The sequence below is a fragment of the Gobio gobio genome (genome assembly GCF_949357685.1).
Source record: "Gobio gobio genome assembly, chromosome: 9".
Classification (NCBI taxonomy): Eukaryota; Metazoa; Chordata; class Actinopteri; order Cypriniformes; family Gobionidae; genus Gobio; species Gobio gobio.
The window spans coordinates 54,432,497-54,451,246 of NC_137115.1; the positions used below are offsets into that span (position 1 = coordinate 54,432,497).

The window sequence follows — 18,750 nt, forward strand, 5'->3', positions numbered from 1 at the left end:
ATGTAAAATACCAGCATCTGACGTTAAACCCATATTGAACCCGTACATTTACAAGAAATGGCAAATGGAATGGAACGAATGTGTAAATAACAAATTATATGAGGTGAATCCAGTTTTAAATCAAGGAGTTATTAGTTATTATTTTGAAAATAGATATGACCAGTTTGTATATACGAGATGCCGAATTGGACATTCAAGACTCACTCATTCATATTTATTGAACGGGGAAGAGAAACCGGTTTGTGATCTGTGTAAGAATTTCATGAGTGTGAAACATATTTTAATAGAATGTCCTTTTTTAAATAATATTAGAGAACGGTTTTATTCAGGAAACACATTAATGGACATTTTTAAAAAGGTTTCTCCTGGAGTAATTTTGGAATTTCTGTCAAATATTAAATTGAAAGATTCTATGTAATTGGTGTTATTATTGCTGTTGTTGTTATTGGTATATATGCCTGATTTTGTATAGTTATTTTTTTAGGACAAAATTGTTAAATTATTGTAAACAATGTATTGAAGTTATACTGCTGATTGTTGCCATGAATATAGCCATTGTTGCTGATATGGCATTAAATCATAAATAAATAAATTCACTGACCAATGGAAGTGAGGCAGAAGGGGAGGGGAAACAATCATTATTAAATAAACCCTCCAAAATTAATAAAGTAATAAGCAAAAGGTAAGGTATCTGTATAACTGTCACAGACGGATTATACACTGTGGCTAGTGATTTTCTAAAGTTACTTTATCATTTTCACTAGCCATAATTTTGACATCGATACCATGGGGGAAAACGTTTTTAACTTTAGTGAGTGTGTGATGTCGCCGTTTGAGCATAAACAAGTTACGACGCTCAAAGTTAAAAAAAGGGAGATATTTTCTTTTACAGAAATCTCTTTTTAAGAACTACAAACGTCTGGTAGGGATTACAACGAGCTTCTTCACGTGTTAGTGACATCACAAACCCTAAAATTTACATAAACCCCGCCCCCGGGAACATCTTGAGGATAGTAGAGGGAAGTTCGGATCATTTTACTGACTCAGATCTTTGAGTCTCGTTCAGCAAAATGAACTAATCTTTTTTCGAGTCATTTCGAGTCACTTTTTGGCAAAATATAATTAAAATGACATGTTAAATAGCCTAGTACTTATGAAAATGTTGATTACATTTGTAAAACTAAATAAAAATAAACTATAGGGTACTGCAACCAAAGCCAAATGATAAAAAACTGAAACGTTTAATTAATTGATTAGTTGTTGGGTCAGGCTATTGCAGTCTAACTCTGTTAGTTCACCTCACCTCCTGATCCGAGACATTCTTTCTTTTGCAACTTCATATTTATCACGTTTGTTCTCCGCCTCTCGTGTCTTCGAACTCCTCGAGACGTTAGTTGTCGACTCTGTGTCTGACTCTGATCTGGGGCTGGGCCGGGCCATGTGACACAGGTCCGGGAACAGAAGGATTATTTCATCTTTCGAGTCTCGAGTCTCGAGTCTCGGGTTTGAGTCTTTCGTTCTTTCTGTCAGTCCCATAGAGTTTATGCTGTCAGTAACGGAAACAGAAAATATTAGTTCTTATAAGTCTTTCGGGTTTGACGTTTGAGTCATTCGTTCTTTTGCCACGTGACTTGTCACCGTATTGAACAATAGTTCACAACCTTTTTACTAACAAGCACGTAGTTATTTTTTTATTTTATTTTTATTTTTTTATATATAATTCTCAGTTAATATCAGACATAAACAAATATGGGAAATATATTGACTATTCAAGTCTAACATCACAAATTCAAGTCAATTAGACTATATTGATATTATATGGCATTCAAACATTATTGGCTGTATTTGGTGAGTGTATTTCACTTCATTCCTGGCTTAAATGAAGACTGTTTTTTCCATTTATGCGTGTTACGTTCTCTCTTGTAAGTTTTTCACATCCTCGTGAAGCTGAGATCCTTCACGTGAAACTTGGATCTGTCCTGTGGGAATCTCTTGGCTTTTTGTTCGAATAATTTTACCCAAATATTTTCCCTCCTCAGGCGATGGCAGTTGCGTTCCCATTCCACTCCTTTCCCTCCGTCTTCATCTCTGTTTTTATGCTAGTATAGCGTTCTTGCACCGCAGTGTTGTGTGTAGCCAGTTCCAATAAGACTGAGACGCATAAAAGACCCACAGATGGAGACACAAACATCCCATAATGCCTCAACGCTTTGGTTCCTTCTGTTGAGCAAACTATCCTTCGGAAAATGTGACTATGCAGGAGGAAAGACAGAGCTTTTGCGTGCATTGATTTTGCCGAGACCTCAGAATATGAGGGAATATTTCCATCATAGAGGGAATTGTAATGGTTCTGATGCATAAAGCTATTTGAAGAAGTTTAACCGCATGTGAAACATGCTTTGAATGGCTCAAAGTCTGTTTTTAGTTAGCGGCGTTGGCTAAATCAGTTGATCATTGAGGCATATCTAGAGATCAGACAAAGCAACACACTAAAAACACAACCTCACAAACTGTGATTTTTCCAAGAAAACATCTTCGTTTGCTCTCAATCTCATCGCTGAAACATTTGATCAGATTTTTAAGGTTAAAAATGGCCTTATACAAGACAAAAGATGTAGCGCAGCCGCCCTGAATCTGTTTTTATTTTCCTTTTTGTGGTGCTTGTTTCATCCCTAAAATTCCTGAAGTCAAACTTCAGATGTGAGAAAGAAGGAATGAGGGGAGAAGTGGAGAAGAAAAGCAAGCTTTAAAATACCTTTGGTGTTCCTGTGTGTTTGTGAATATAATTACAAAGTGCCGTAATGAGAGAAAGAACAACACAAAGCGCGATGTGTGCCTGTGAGCGAGATGGCGAGGAATCTGAACAGCGAAAGGCCCGAGTGTGTGTGTGTGTGTGGCCGCCTGTAGGAGGTCTTTCTCTTTGTTCGTGGATCTCCTTGGGATGTTAGCAGCAGGGGAATCGGGCATGAAGAGCTACTCTTTTGGGGATGAACTGATGGGCCGGAGTAACAGAGAACAACAAAACGAAAGAGAAGACGAGTGGGACACAATGAAAGATGAAAGGGTCAGAGTTACACAACTCGACTCTGCGTCCTCTCAGTCCAGTTCAGGTGATCTTTAGAGATTACCAACACTGAAAAAAAGTGTGTTTACATGATTTAATCCAACAATTTACATAAGCCTGGTTTACGCACGGTATGATTCAGAATGATATTCCTGTGTATGTAATCTAAAAATTATTTTACAAACAATTTACACAAATTCCTTGCATGTGTGCATGTTTCATGAATGAGGCTTAACGTGAAATTATTTAGCTTTTCTAAAATAATGGTAAAAAATAAATGAAAATGCATTTACGAATATATGTTACAAAATAATATAATTAATATAATGTAATGTAATATAATATAATATAATTAATATTATATAATGTAATATAATATAATATAATTAATATGATATAATGTAATATAATAAAATGTAATATAATATAGTAGAATATAATTCATATAATGTAATTTTAATATAATTAATATAATGTAATATAATATAATTCATATGATATAATGTAATATAATATAATAATATTATTAATATAATAAATTGTAATATTATATAGTATAATTAATATAATGTAATATTCTGTTGATACATTTCTGATTTTGTTCTCATTAATAATTTCATACAAATGATTTACACAGAAATTTCTTTTGCACATGTTTTGTGAATGAGGCTTAATATGCAATATTATTAAAATTTTTAAAATAAAATTTAAATTAATATATTTTCATTTATTTTAACATTATTTAAAACAATCTAAATAATTGTACATATATTAAGCCTCATTCACAAAATAATTTGTATAAAATAATATGGTAAAAATATTTTATAACTAATAATATTATACAAATTCATTTTTATATAATATAATGTAACATGAAATTCTGTTGATAAGTTTCTGATTTTGATTTGATTTTCTTTCATTATTGTAATGGTAAAAATAAATTAAAAAAATTGCAAAAATATATTCAAAATTAATTAATAATATAATATAATATTCTGTTGATAAATTTCTGATTTTGATATTTTATTTTTCATTATTATAAGGGTAAGAATAAAAAAACTTGCAAAAATATATTTAAAATCGATTCATAATTAGTTTAATAATAATATATTAATAATAATAATAATATAATATGATTCTGTTGATAAAATTCTTATTTTGTTCATTGTTACTTAACAGATTCCCTCTGCCCATTTCATTAAAAATTTTATAAAAATTATTTTACAAACAATTTGCACAGAAATTCCCACTGCTCATTTTTCAAGAATATGTGTAAAATTATTTTGCTGTTCTAAAATAGTCCTTTTTATCCTAAATGAAATTCTGTTGATAAGTGAAGTTTTATTCAACAGACGATATTTTTATTTCCCTGGCTTTAAAGAAAAAAAAAATTCTTGAACAGTCTTGAGGTGACGTGCAGTCGCAGCGTGACCTCTGACCCTTTACAGCGCTCTGCTCCAGGAACACACTCCCATTCGCCCTCCAGCATTCGTGGGCCAGAGCTGAGCGAGAGGTTTGAGGGAGTGTGCAGCCCGTCCGCATGTTTCCATTAGATTGTCGTGTTGGCTAATTAGAGAGCGGCAGCATGATTCACCTTGTTAATTAGAAGGACTTGCACACCATCGGCCCCGGGGCTCCGAGCGGGGAAAGCAGAGATCCAGGGAACGCGAGGGCTCCTCTTCAACGCCCGCAGTCTCTCCTTCTCTGAAGATCCTTTTGCTTTTTGATTCGAAAATGAATAAATCATCGGCACCGTCCTTTCAGTGCGCGCACGACTCTGTTCATCTGCCACCGATGCAAATTACACCTGATCAATAGAAGGTGACGCGGACCAAAGAACAAGAGGCTGAGAGGGGAAAGACTGCTTGCACAAGCATTGGGGACACAAAAGAGGGACATTTTCTACTTAGATAAGCAGGATTTTTAATGATCTCCTCTTGCTTATTCCAAAATCCCCCTTCAGATAACACCGTGAACCCCAATTGTGCTCTCAAATTAAAGTTAAATGACATTTTATGCTGTGTTTAGGTTACATTTTTAATGAATATTATTTCAATGTTTTTTATTTATTATTATTTATATTTTAATAGGTTAAAGGGTTCATAACACACACACTTTCCACCAGTCTCGTGTTGATCTTGAGTATCTATATTGATCCTTCATATCTCCCAAGAGTCTTTAGTTTTTAGATTTATAAAATTTTTAGATTTCACATGGCACAACTACTAGAAGACTTACAACTGTCAGTCACTGTCACATCTACGTCGTCAAGCTCAGTTCGCTCAGCCATCAGGAAGTGAGTGCTAGGGGTGTAACGGTACACAAAACTGACGGTTCGGTACGTACCTCGGTTTTGAAGTCACGGTTCGGTACGAGTTCGGTACAGCAGATTTACAAAATTGCTTTTTATTTATTTTTTATATTTAACAGTGGTTTACTGGAGAAAAAAGTGTCCTTGAATGAATTAAATTATATCTAAAAGTTTATTTAAGATATTTCTGTAAATTATATAGGGAGCCCTTACTTGCACATTAATATTAAAGGTTCACAACAGAGCCCAAACTATTAGCCTAAATTCAGTTGCTATTTATTTTTAGGTATAATAATCAACACTCAAATAACACATTGTGTGCAAATATGTAAACTTCACATAAGGCAGTTTTTGCATTAACTTCTAAATCTAATTATAAAATAGTTTTTTTTCTACAAATCGTTGTTGAAATATAATAATTTATATACAGTGTCTGTCATTTTCATGACCGGTCTATTTAACATGCATGAAATAATCAAGACATCACTAACAGGTTAAGTAGAATATAATGAATATAACGGCTCATATAGAGCATATATTTAGTGAAAGAGTTGATTTCTCTAGTGAATAAAATTCTGTGGACACTGAATGACTGCCTGAGGTAAATGTGATGCTAACGTTACATGACATTGTTTAGTTCACAAGCAGTTATATTGATGCGCTTACAACAAGCCGACAGTGAACTGTTAAAGATTACATTCATAACCGTTCGACGCGTGCACCGTTCACAAATGATCGCGGTCACGCGCGCCGCGCGGACACTTGAACTGTGTTTAGTGATCACTGATCAGTCACGCACATTAAAGAGCATCAAAACGTCATTTATAGTTTGAATTTCATGATAATATGGACTGAATACTTAATATGTTCGTGTGGGAACTCGGATTGAAGTGTGTTCCGCGCTTACAACAAGCCGACAGTGAACTGTTAAACATTACATTCATAATCGTTCGGTACACGCGTGCACCGTACCGGAAGCCCTGTACCGAAACGGTTCAATACGAATACGTGTACCGTTACACCCCTACTAATTGACTTCACTTTTCTGCGTTGAAGTCCATGGGGTCGCTGTGTCCATTTATTTTACTGTCTATGGTTACACTGCAGCACGCATTCGTTTAGAACGGTGATTTACTGACTGTATAATAAGCGTTCTACCGATCAATTTTGAGCATCCAGATAGTATAATCAAACATATCTTGTGGAGAGCGCCCTCTATAGGTCAGCGAATAGTCGACATCAAGCTTAAAGCGTCATGGCCATAGACTGTAAAAAAATATGGACGTTGTGTCCATGACGTCACCCATAGGATTCTGAAGAGCAGTTTTGAAGTGTAAAGTCGGGTCGAGCTGGGCGTCGCCATCTTGTCAGCGCGTCACTCCCGGATAACAGAAAATGGGCAAAGAGGCGGGACGTGGGCGGAGCTGAAGTGACGCGATGACTAACAGACAGCAGATAAATGGCTATCCACCTGTCACTCAAAGTGGCCACGCCCTTAATTATGCAGAACTTTAAGGCTTTATATAATGTAAACGAATGAGTTATAAAAAAATGTACCCCCTCACAGTCGTCATGAAGGGCAAAATTAGCCGTATAGACCAAAACCACAGTTTGTCCCAGACTGTAAACATGTGTTCTTCTGCTGTAAAGTTGGGCATTTTAACATTAGCTCAATGATATTCTGCTCCTTCTGGAGTCTGTCCCTAGTGGCCAGTCCATGAACTGCAGTTTAAGTCACTTCTGTATTGGCTTTAAGAGAAACTGCGGGAGGTTGTGGGTGGGGGAGGTAATGGCAGAGCATTAAAGTCGACTAGTCTGTGCAACCCCTAACACACACACACTCACTCACACACACTCCCTGGATAACTCTCGATTCTCTATATGTTGGTGTTGTTCACATTATATGCACTTGCACGTCGATTGCCAACAAAACACACACATTTGATCAGTTTCACTCACCGCCTGCGGTTCCCACTCATGACCGGGAACCAAGGTTATTTTCGTAAATGAAAACGGAAACTAAGACTAAAACTATTGGTCAAAAAACATTTTCAAAAACTGAAATATGAAAAAAAAAAACTAAAACTAAACGAAACTAACAACTCATACTGAAAAACTAACTGAAATAAAATAATAATTCTGGTAACTGTTCTGGTAACTAGCTAAACTATGATTACTAAAACTGAAACGAAATATATAAAAACTAAATAGAAATGTGTTCACAAAATAATAACTAAACTAAAACTAGCAAAACAATTTATAAAACTAACTAAAACTAAACTGAAATGTGTAGCAAAATTGAAAACGATAATAAAATAAAAACTATTTTAAAAATGCAAAACTATAATAACCTTGCCGGGAACAAACACACACACACACACTTGCAGAACTCCGGAAACACAAACTGCATCCCTTAACGCTGGGTTATTTGTGAAGCTGAACAAGGTGATCTTTCCCTCACACACACACACACACGCACACACACACACGCACACACACACACACACACACACACACACTTCTTTAGTGACATTGTTGATCTTGTGTCTAAAAACATAACGCCAGCGCCGCCGACGGCTCCCATAACCCGAATGAAACTCATGATGGACATGCTCTTGCTCTCACTCTGGTGTGTGTGTGTGTGTGTGTGTGTGTGTGTGTGTGTGCGCGCTCTTGCTCTCGCTCTGGTTGGTGTGTGTGTGTGTGTGTGCTCATCCGGGAGAAGTGCCCATATAAGGAGTTCCGCCCTTTATGATGTCACACAGGACCATACTCTAAAAAAAGCTTTCCGACACTTGTTTGAATCCTGAAGGAGTGTATTTGGCACATAAATACTCCGTCATACGTAGTGTTTTGAAATGTTGTCCATGTTTATCATGAGAATCAACTCTTTAACAATGGAAATGAGACAGAATGCATGAAATAGCATTAGACCCCTCCCTTTCTTTTACTCTTTTTTTGTTTGTTTTCACTGCTGATAAGTTAATACCGCCAGCAATAATTAAAGATGGATACTAGCCAAAGTCAAACGGCGCACACATGTCTGTGGCTCTGTTGAATATGAATGTATCTTGAGGAGCAGGAAGTGACCTCATAATGAGCGCGACCCCTGGGGACGCCCGGGGTGATTGTGTAATTGGGGTTTGGCTTGAACTGTAGGTCTTTCTCTTCACACGGCACAAACTTTGTCGCTTTAGTGTATGAATATGTTTTGATCTTCAGTGTGTTACTCCAGAGGTCAGCGTGTGTCGAGCCCTGTTTGACCCTGAGGTCACGTCAGAGAGATCAATGATTTACACGTTACTGTGAACTGATAATGATAACGTGTCTGCCCAGTAACTGCTCAGAAAGTGCTCTGGATTTTTGCTTTGAAACACCACACCTCATTGTCATTAGGCCGTAATATACTCGTTTCATTCAGTATAGCTATAACCTTTCCTATTAGTTCATTGTCTGACTTTTGAAACACATCCATGTTTTATTTTACAGAAATGGCAATTATCGCCAAATATTGTTAAATATTGATATTTGAACGTTAAATCAGTGCACGTTATTCTAATGAAGAATATGTTTGTCTTCCTATTTTTCTCTGCGTCTGAACCATCTTTTCTGCTCTGCTGATGTCACCAAGTCTGCATGGATGGAGAAAGTAATATTAAGCAATAATATTTTTTATTCTAAAATTGGCGATCCAATCAAATTGAAGACCCGTCCTTAACCACAGAATATTTAGTTTCCCTAAGAAATATGTTGTATTGTTGTTAATTACATTTTACGTTGTCTTAATATTTTAAATTATTTTTTTATTAATAATATTTTAAGAGTTTAATATTTGTGAATTTTTTGCTATATTTGTAGAATGTTTAGTTTTTTGGCAAAATGTGAAGAATTTGTCTCTCAAAGGAATAGCAGAACACGGCTCAGTGTCCCGGGGCAGGAGGGCGAGGGTGAGGGGGGCAGATTTTGCCCCCTGCTGGTCCTTTATGTTCCAGACCTGGGTGTTACCGAACCTCACTGTTGCCCAGTGAAAGACCCCCCCCCCAAACCAGCCCGATCCTCCTGTTCCGCTCCGGTACAGATATCTGTCTGCACGAGTGTGTGTGTGTGTGTGTGTGTGTGTGTGTGTGTGTGTGTGTGCGGCGCCCTGGGCCTCTGGCCTGTGGGGGAACAGAAGGTTTTGCAGGGCTGATAGAGACGGGCAGGTTTGGCCATCATGACAAACAGAGCTTCCTCACCCGCATGTGCTTTATGTGAAGTCAAACACACACATGAGATGTGGATCTGTGTGACTGTGATTCATGAGGGAAGACTGGTGAGGGTGGGTGGGTGGGTGGATGGATGGATATGGTGGGTGGATGGGTGGACATGGTGGGTGGATGGATGGATGATAAATGGATCAATGGATGGGTGTGTGGGTGGATGGGTGGATGGATGGATTGGTGGGTGGGCGGTTGGGTGGATGGGTGGGTGGATGGATGGATGGATGGATTAATGGATGGGTGGGTGGGTGGATTGATTGGTGGATGGATGGATGATAAATGGATGGATGGGTGGATGGATGAATGAATGAATGAATGAATGAATGAATGAATGAATGAATGAATGAATGAATGAGTGGATGGATGGATGGGTGGGTGGGTGGATGGATGGATTGGTGGGTGGGTGGATGGATGGATAGATGATAGATAGATGGATGATAGATAGATGGATGGATGATAGATAGATGGATGGATGATAGATCGATGGATGGATGATGGATGGATGATAGATGGAAGGGTGGGCGGGTGGATGGAAGATGGATGGATGATGGATGGGTGGATGGATGGACGATAGATGATAGATGGATGGGTGGGTGGTTGGATGGATGATGGATGGATGGATGGATGATAGATGGATGGGTGGGTGGTTGGATGGATGATAGATCGATGGATGGATGGATGGATGAGTGAGTGGATGGATGGATGGATAGACTGTAAATGATCAAATGTAGAAGAGTAACAGCTGCAGCTTGAGCTGTGACTGTATAAACAGGTAAAGATGAGGCTCTTCTTACAGGATGGAGTGAGTGTGTGTGAATGGCTGGTAAAGGTTATCGTTTCGCTTCTGATTCTGTTGTTCTTTATTGAAAAGGTTAAACAAGATGAAAACAGTGTAACTGTAGATTCTAAAAACATCTCTTTGTGCTCTTGCACTGATGAATATTGTGTGTCGGCGTCTCCGGTTAATTATTCTTGTGTGATGAGCGTAATTACGACATGCAAAACTTCTGTAAGTTTTTCTTAACGCTGAGAGCAATTACCATTTCCACAATCAGCCAAATATTAAACATTTATTTTTGAAGCAGTACTGAGAATATATTAGCAGTTAGCCAAAATAATTCATATGAATATTTCTCTAAATGTGTCGCCTGTAATGAGCGCGGCGGTTAACTAACTCTACACAGAGTTGAGCTATGAGCCCCTCCCTCTCTCTCTCTCTCTCTCTCTCTCTCTCTCTCTCTCTCTCTCTCTCTCTCTCTCCGGCTCATGTGGTGATTCGTCTGTAATGGCGTCCGCTCGGAGAGCTGGCACCACAGATGGCACACCGGGACCTGCATTTATCAGAACGCCATAAATCTGAGACTCCGGCAGTTGCTGCAGGCGTGGAGCGGCACTGAGGCTGATGCCAACTGCTGCGCAGACATGGCGCCGCTCCGATCCCGGAGTGGGGCATGTTGGGCCGCTGGAGGAATGGGATTATCTCAGGGGTCAGCGGTGGGAGGAGCTGATGTGTGTGCTGATAGCGGTCCTGCAGAGAGGGAACGCCAGTATGAGCTTCACCAAACCATGAACATCCAAACTTCAGTCAAACACACAAGGACATGCAAAACATCATATCCACACACTCTACAAAAATGCTGGGTTGAAAATGGACTAACCCAGTGTTGTGAACTTTAGAATCTTCCAAAGTGTTGGAAACTCAGAAGATGAAGACCAGGAGACTTCGGGATCAAACAGAAGTTATTCTTTTAAAGGGTTAGCTCACCCAAAAATGAAAATTCTGTCATTAATTACTCACCCTCATGTCGTTCGACATCCGTCAGACCTCCGTTCATCTTCAGACACAAATGAAGATATTTTAGTGTAAATCTGATGGCTCTGAAAGGCCTCCATTGGCTCAATGCACGGTTCACTCTCAAGACCCTTAAAAGGTACTAAAGACGTCGTTACAAAGTCCATCTCACTACAGTGGTTAGATTTCAGTGATGACGATTTCAAAACACGGCCTCATGAAGCTTCGAAGCGTTATGAATCAGTGAGTCGAATCAGCAGTTTGAATCGCCAAATTTCAGCAGGTTGGCGGTTTGACACGCGATCCGAATCATGATTCGACTCACTGATTCATAACACTTCGAAGCTTCATGAGGCCGTGTTTTGAAATCGTCATCACTATGTAAGTCGTTATTTAGGGGTTTTTTGCGCACAAAAATTATTCTCGCCGATTCATAAAGTTATTGTAGAACCACTGTAGTGAGATGGACTTTGTAACAATGTCTTTAGTACCTTTTAAGGGTCTTGAGAGTGAACCGTGCCATTGTGCCAATGGAGGCCTTTCAGAGCATCAGATTTCAACTAAAATATCTTCATTTGTGTTCTGAAGATGAACGGAGGTCTGACGGGTGTCGAACGACATGAGGGTAAGTAATTAATGACAGAATTTTCATTTTTGGGTGAACTAACCCTTTAATGAGAACTCTCTGTGCTGCAGGTCGTCCGAAAACTTAATTTAACAGTACAAAATAATGCAATTTATCTACATTTCAGGGGGAGGGATTATACAGCAGGGGAGGAGACACAGGAGAATAGGGACACACCCCAAACATTCCCGTCTGATCAGCCGTAATTCAATCAGCATAACAGTGTCATTCAAATGCATAGATGCTAATTCAATCACTCAGGCAGTATTGCTCTAAACTTGTCATGGTAAATAGTCAGGAAGTGCATAAAGACAAAAGACTTAATGTCTCAAACACTTACACGGCCTGACGTAATCTCCTTAGAATTTCCTCAAGTTTACTTCAAAATGTAAAACAAAAATATAGATAATGTTTTCAGTTATATTCTATTACATTGGAACCTAGATACAACAATGTATACATGTGTAATCTTACATCCAGCAATTGGGTTGTTTTAAACCAGCGGTTGGGTTAAATGTTTGCTTAAAACAACCCTATTGCTGGGTTAGTCCATTTTCAACCCAACTTGGGTACACTCTTAAAAAAAAAGGTTCTATATGGCACCAAAAATGGTTCTTGGCTTGTAATCATAGGGGAACCTTTTTAAGTGCTATATAGCACCAATTTTGGTTCTTCAGCGGTTCTTCAGTTGATGGAGATTTGTGGGATGCACATCCAGGGCACGAAGCTCCCGTTCCACCACATCCCAAAGATGCTCTATTGGGTTGAGATCTGGTGACTGTGGGGGCCATTTTAGTCCAGTGAACTCATTGTCATGTTCAAGAAACCAATTTGAAATGATTGGAGCTTTGTGATGGTGCATTATCCTGCTGGAAGTAGCCATCAGAGGATGGGGACATGGTGGTCATAAAGGGATGGACATGGTCAGAAACAATGCTCAGGTAGGCCGTGGCATTTAAACGATGCCCAATTGGCACTCAGGGGCCTAAAGTGTGCCAAGAAAACATCCCCCACACCATTACACCACCACCACCAGCCTGCACAGTGGTAACAAGGCATGATGGATCCATGTTCTCATTCTGTTTACGCCAAATTCTGACTCTACCATCTGAATGTCTCAACAGAAATCGAGACTCACCAGACCAGGCAACATTTTTCCAGTCTTCAACTGTCCAATTTTGGTGAGCTTGTGCAAATTGTAGCCTCTTTTTCCTATTTGTAGTGGAGATGAGTGGTACCCGGTGGGGTCTTCTGCTGTTGTAGCCCATCCGCCTCAAGGTTGTGTGTGTTGTGGCTTCACAAATGCTTTGCTGCATACCTCGGTTGTAACGAGTGGTTATTTCAGTCAAAGTTGCTCTTCTATCAGCTTGAATCAGTCGGCCCATTCTCCTCTGACCTCTAGCATCAACAAGGCATTTTCGCCCACAGGACTGCCGCATACTGGATGTTTTTCCCTTTTCACACCACTCTTTGTAAACCCTAGAAATGGTTGTGCGTGAAAATCCCAGTAACTGAGTAGATTGTGAAATACTCAGACCGGCCCGTCTGGCACCAACAACCATGCCACGCTCAAAATTGCTTAAATCACCTTTCTTTCCCATTCCGACATTCAGTTTGGAGTTCAGGAGATTGTCTTGACCAGGACCACACCCCTAAATGCATTGAAGCAACTGCCATGTGATTGGTTGATTAGATAATTGCATTAATGAGAAATTGAACAGGTGCTCCTAATAATCCTTTAGGTGAATGTGTATTATTATTAAATACTAGATTTGTATTTTATAGTACAATAGTATAATTACTATAGTTATATTTATTTATAGTTTTTATATAACTTGATATAATAAAATAATATTAATATATACGATTATGTAAATCATGTATTTTTATAATTTAAATAATAATACTTAAATAATTTTGCAATTTAATAAAATAGTAATACTACTACTACTACTACTACTACTAATAATAATAAACACTTTTATTTTATAGTACATTAGTATTATTACTATAGTAATATTGTAATATACTGTAGATTTATTTTTTTGAATTTTATAAATAAAATTAAATGTAAATATTAATATTAATAATAATTTGATAAATTATAAATAATATTAAAATATAATATGTAAATTATGTATTTTTATAATTAAAATAAAAATACTTAAATAATTGTATAATTAAAATTTGTTATACTACTACTACTACTACTAATAATAATTATTATTATTATATTATTATTCATAATAATAAACATGTACATTTTATAGTACAGTAATATTATTACTATAGTAATATTGTGTAATATACTGTGGATTTATTTTAAGAATTTGATCAAATAATTTTTTTTAAATACTAATAATAATAATTATTGATGTAAAAACTAATTATTTAAAGTACAATAGTATTTCTTTATTGTTCTGTTAATTTTTATTATTTTATTTATCATTTTAATAATAATAACTGTTATAATTATTATTAATAACTATTTATTTTATAGGACAATAGTACTATTGCTATAGTTATATTTCTTTATTGGTTCATTTATTTTTATAATGCAATAATAATAATAATAATAATTTTTATTAATAATGTTTTTATTAATAAACACTTTCATTTTATAGTAGAATATTATTATTATTATAATAATATAATTGTTCTTATTTTATTTTTAGATAATTTGATCAACTAAAAAAAATGTTAATAATAATAATAATTATTATTAAAAACTTAATTTATTTTAAAGTACAATATTATTTATTTATTGTTCTGTTTATTTCTACCATTTTATTTATTATTTAAATAATAATAACTATTATAAATATAGCTGCAAGCAGCAATACCGGGGCCAAGCGCAAAGAAGAAGACAAGACATGCCAAAATGGCTGGCAGTGTCAGATCAACTGGAGCAATGAGCAATTAATCACGTTTTAAGATGATTTTAAGCAAAAGGCTGAAAATGCATTGTAGTCTGAGAGTGTCAGACCAACTGCAACAATTAACAATTATACAGTTTAAGAAGATTAGGCAAAATGGCTGAAATATCATATATTGAGTCACTGATAATGTAAGTTAATGGTTTATCACTTTTGACCAATAGGTGGCACAGATACGAAATTGATGTGGTGTGGTCAGAATAAGGGAACAATGACACATGCAAAGTTTGATGCCAATATGTCAAAGCATTGCAGAGATACAGCCTCAAGAGTAATTTTGGCATAATGGCTCAACTTCGTCACTGCGGTTTACAAAAACGGTTTCATCTATTGATGCAAAATCCCTAACTTTTTGTTGACACAGTCTGAAGATGATACGATTCGATTTTGGTGGAAATTGGACAAACGGTCTAGGATGAGTTTGAAAAAGTAGGTTTTGATCAAATAAGAACATTGAGGACAGGATGTTTGACCAAATATGGAAAAATTAGTATCTCTGTTCTCGGCATGAGCCAATGACTGTATTATGACCAGTTTCATTAAACTAGGCTAATTTAATCAAAAGTTATTAGCATGTTTGTAAATTTTGTTATAACCTCTGACCACAAGGTGGCACTGCCCCAAAACGTTTTGAGTACCTTCAAAGCATGGTGCGGAAGACATGATTTTTGGACAAACAGTTCAAAAGTTATAAGCAAAAATAGCCATTTTTTGTATCTCCGGACCAGTAGGTGGCGCTGCGCCGAAACGCTGCATGTTGCTTCAGGTCATGCTTATGATGACATATACCAAGATTGGTTTGAATACGATAAAGCGTTGTGGAGATATAGGCTTATGAGTGTTTTTGCAACCGCTACGCAAAATTTGTGTGCGCGTTTATCGAAAACGATTTGACAAATCAACTTGATTTGCAAGATTTTTTGTCAGCATGGTCTGAAGATGATCTGGTTCAATTTTCGTGCAAATCGGACAAACCGTCTAGGACGAGTTCGTAAAAGTAGGTTTTTTGGAAAATTAAAAATGGCGGGGAAATTATCATGACCGAAAATGACATCATAGGTTGCAATTGAATCGGCATGAGCCAATGACTCTATTATGACCAGTTTCAATATACTAGGCTAATTTAATTAAAAGTTATTAGCATTTTTGTCAAGTTTGTTATATCTTTTGACCACAAGGTGGCACTGCCCTAAAACTTTTTGAGTACCTTCAGGGCATAGCAAGGAAGTCACATACCGAGTTTAGTAACAATATACTAATGCATTTGTAAAATATCGCATTTTTTGACAAAATTCAAAATGGCCGACAGCCAAAATGGCCGATATGGTAAAATTGAATATCAGACGACTCGGCATGCCGTCCTGAATGTAACGAGACCACTTTTATGATTTTTGGACAAACAGTTCAGAAGTTATAAGCAAAAATAGCAATTTTTCGTATCTCCGGACCAGTAGGTGGCGCTGCGCCGAAACGCTGTATGTTGCCTCAAGTCATGCTTGTGATGACATGTACCAAGTTTGGTTTAAATACGATAAAGCGTTGCGGAGATATTGCCTTAAGAGTGTTTTTGCAACCGCTACGTAAAATTTGTTTGCGCGTTTATCGCAAATGATTTGACGAATCAACTTGATTTGCAAGATTTTTTGTCAGCATGGTCTGAAGATGATCTGGATCAATTTTCGTGCAAATCGGATGAACCGTCTAGGACGAGTTCGTAAAAGTAGGTTTTTCGGAAAATTAAAAATGGCGGGAAAATTTTTATGACGGAAAATGACGTCATAGGGTGCAATCGAATCGCCTTGAGCCAAGGAATCAGAGGAAAAAAGAATTTTGTTTCTAGCCCTTATGGTTCAAAAGTTATTAGCATACACATGAGTCAAATTTTGGACTGATGGTGGCGCTAGAGGGATTGAGTTTGAGACTCCAAATTTGCTACGGTGACATTTCAGACTGTCCTCTATTAGTGTGCCAAATTTCACAACTTTTTACCATACGGTTCTATGGGCTGCCATAGACTTCGTGGCGGAAGAAGAAGAAGAAGAAGAAGAAGAAGAAGAAGAAGATGAATAATAATAATAAGAACGGGAACGGTTTCAATAGGTGCCTTCGCACCTTCGGTGCTTGGCCCCTAATTATTATTAATAACCATTTATTTTACAGGACAATAAGTATAATACTATAGTTATATTTCTTTATTAGTTTATTTAATTTTATATGTAATTTATAATATATTTTTAATTTTATATGTATTAATAATAATAATTATTATTATTTTTATTAATAAACTTTCATTTTATAGTAGAATAGTATTACTATTGTAGTAATATTTATTTTTTGTTATTTTTATTTTTGATAATTTTATCAAATCAAATTTATATAATAATTATTTTTATTATTATTAAAACTCAATTTATTTTAAAAAACGCTAGTATGAATTTGTCTATAGTAATTATTTTTTATAATTTGATAAATTGTTAATAATAATTTAAAAATTATTAAACTCAATCTACTTTAAAAATAGTATATATTGGTCTGTTTATTTTTTTATAATATATAAAATATAGTATGAATTATATATTATAAATTATATTTAAATAATAACTATTATTTTGTTTACAGTACAATAGCTTTATGTGATGAAACTTTCTGAAAAGGATATATTATGGCACTTTATTGATGTTTATGGAGCTCATCCGCCTCTGATCGCCCTTCACTCTCATTGTATGGATGAGCATTCTGCTAAACATCTGCTTTTGTGTGTCACGGAGGAAAGAAAGTCATACGAGTTTGAAACAACATTTTTTGTCCAATTGTTCCTTTAATATCTCAAATGCATATTCTAGACAACAGTGTGATTGAGTGGAGAGTGATTGGAGATGTTTATCCCGGGAAGAATCCTCAGTAATCCCACCTTTACACTGAAGTGATGCCTAAAGGTCTCAAGGTTTGTTTCCGTCTTGGACTGTCCCTTGTGTTTTCCCATGTGACGGGCAGCGTCCTGACGGCCATCTGACACCCCAGACTCGCCGTCTACACACACAATTTGGACTGGCTGTTGAAAACCAAAGCAATCTTTATAACACGCCATTTTGAGGGCAACAACACGGTTCTCTCTGATCTTAACACACACACACACAGAGAACTGACTGCATGAAAGATTGCATTGATTGCCCTCATTCAGTTTAGCAACAAACACACAGTCTCTCTCTCTCTCTCTCAACACCAGCGGGCACAGGGCGGTTCACTCCCTCACTGCAGACAGACTGTGACGGCCGTGTGTGTGTGAGGCCATATGTGGCTGTGTATGTCTCTGTACGTGTGTGTGTGTGTGTGTGTGTGTGTTTGGCCTCGGGCTCTAACACGTCCTCAGAAAGGCTTCTGTGAGCGAGGCTGCCCCGCAGGAAACCGTGACATTACCTGAGGCGCCACTGGGCCCTCTTACACTTCACAAAGTGAAAAATCACATCAGAGCGTGTGAGCTGACACACACACACACACACACACATTTATATTCACACCTAAATGGCTCTAAACTATGGAAGCTTATTTTTGCCATGGAATAAAATTAAAAAAGGTCATTTCTATCTCACATTTCTGAACGTTTCCTCCCAAATTTTGAGTTTATACCTCAATTAAATGTTCTTTAATAGAATGGCACGATAAAAACTCGGAAATCTTCGAATTGTGGGATAAAAAGTCCCAATTACCTTTTTTTACTTTTCACATTTCCAGGGTTCTCATAGGAGGAAGTCGTCATAGTTGG

At 36.9% G+C, this 18,750-nt stretch overlaps 1 protein-coding gene across 2 annotated transcripts in view; it reads left to right on the forward strand.

Moving 5' to 3' along the window:
• Positions 1–18,750, forward strand: part of LOC307131847 (transcription initiation factor TFIID subunit 4) — a 168,359-nt gene that overhangs the window by 91,164 nt on the left and 58,445 nt on the right. The window lies entirely within an intron of this gene.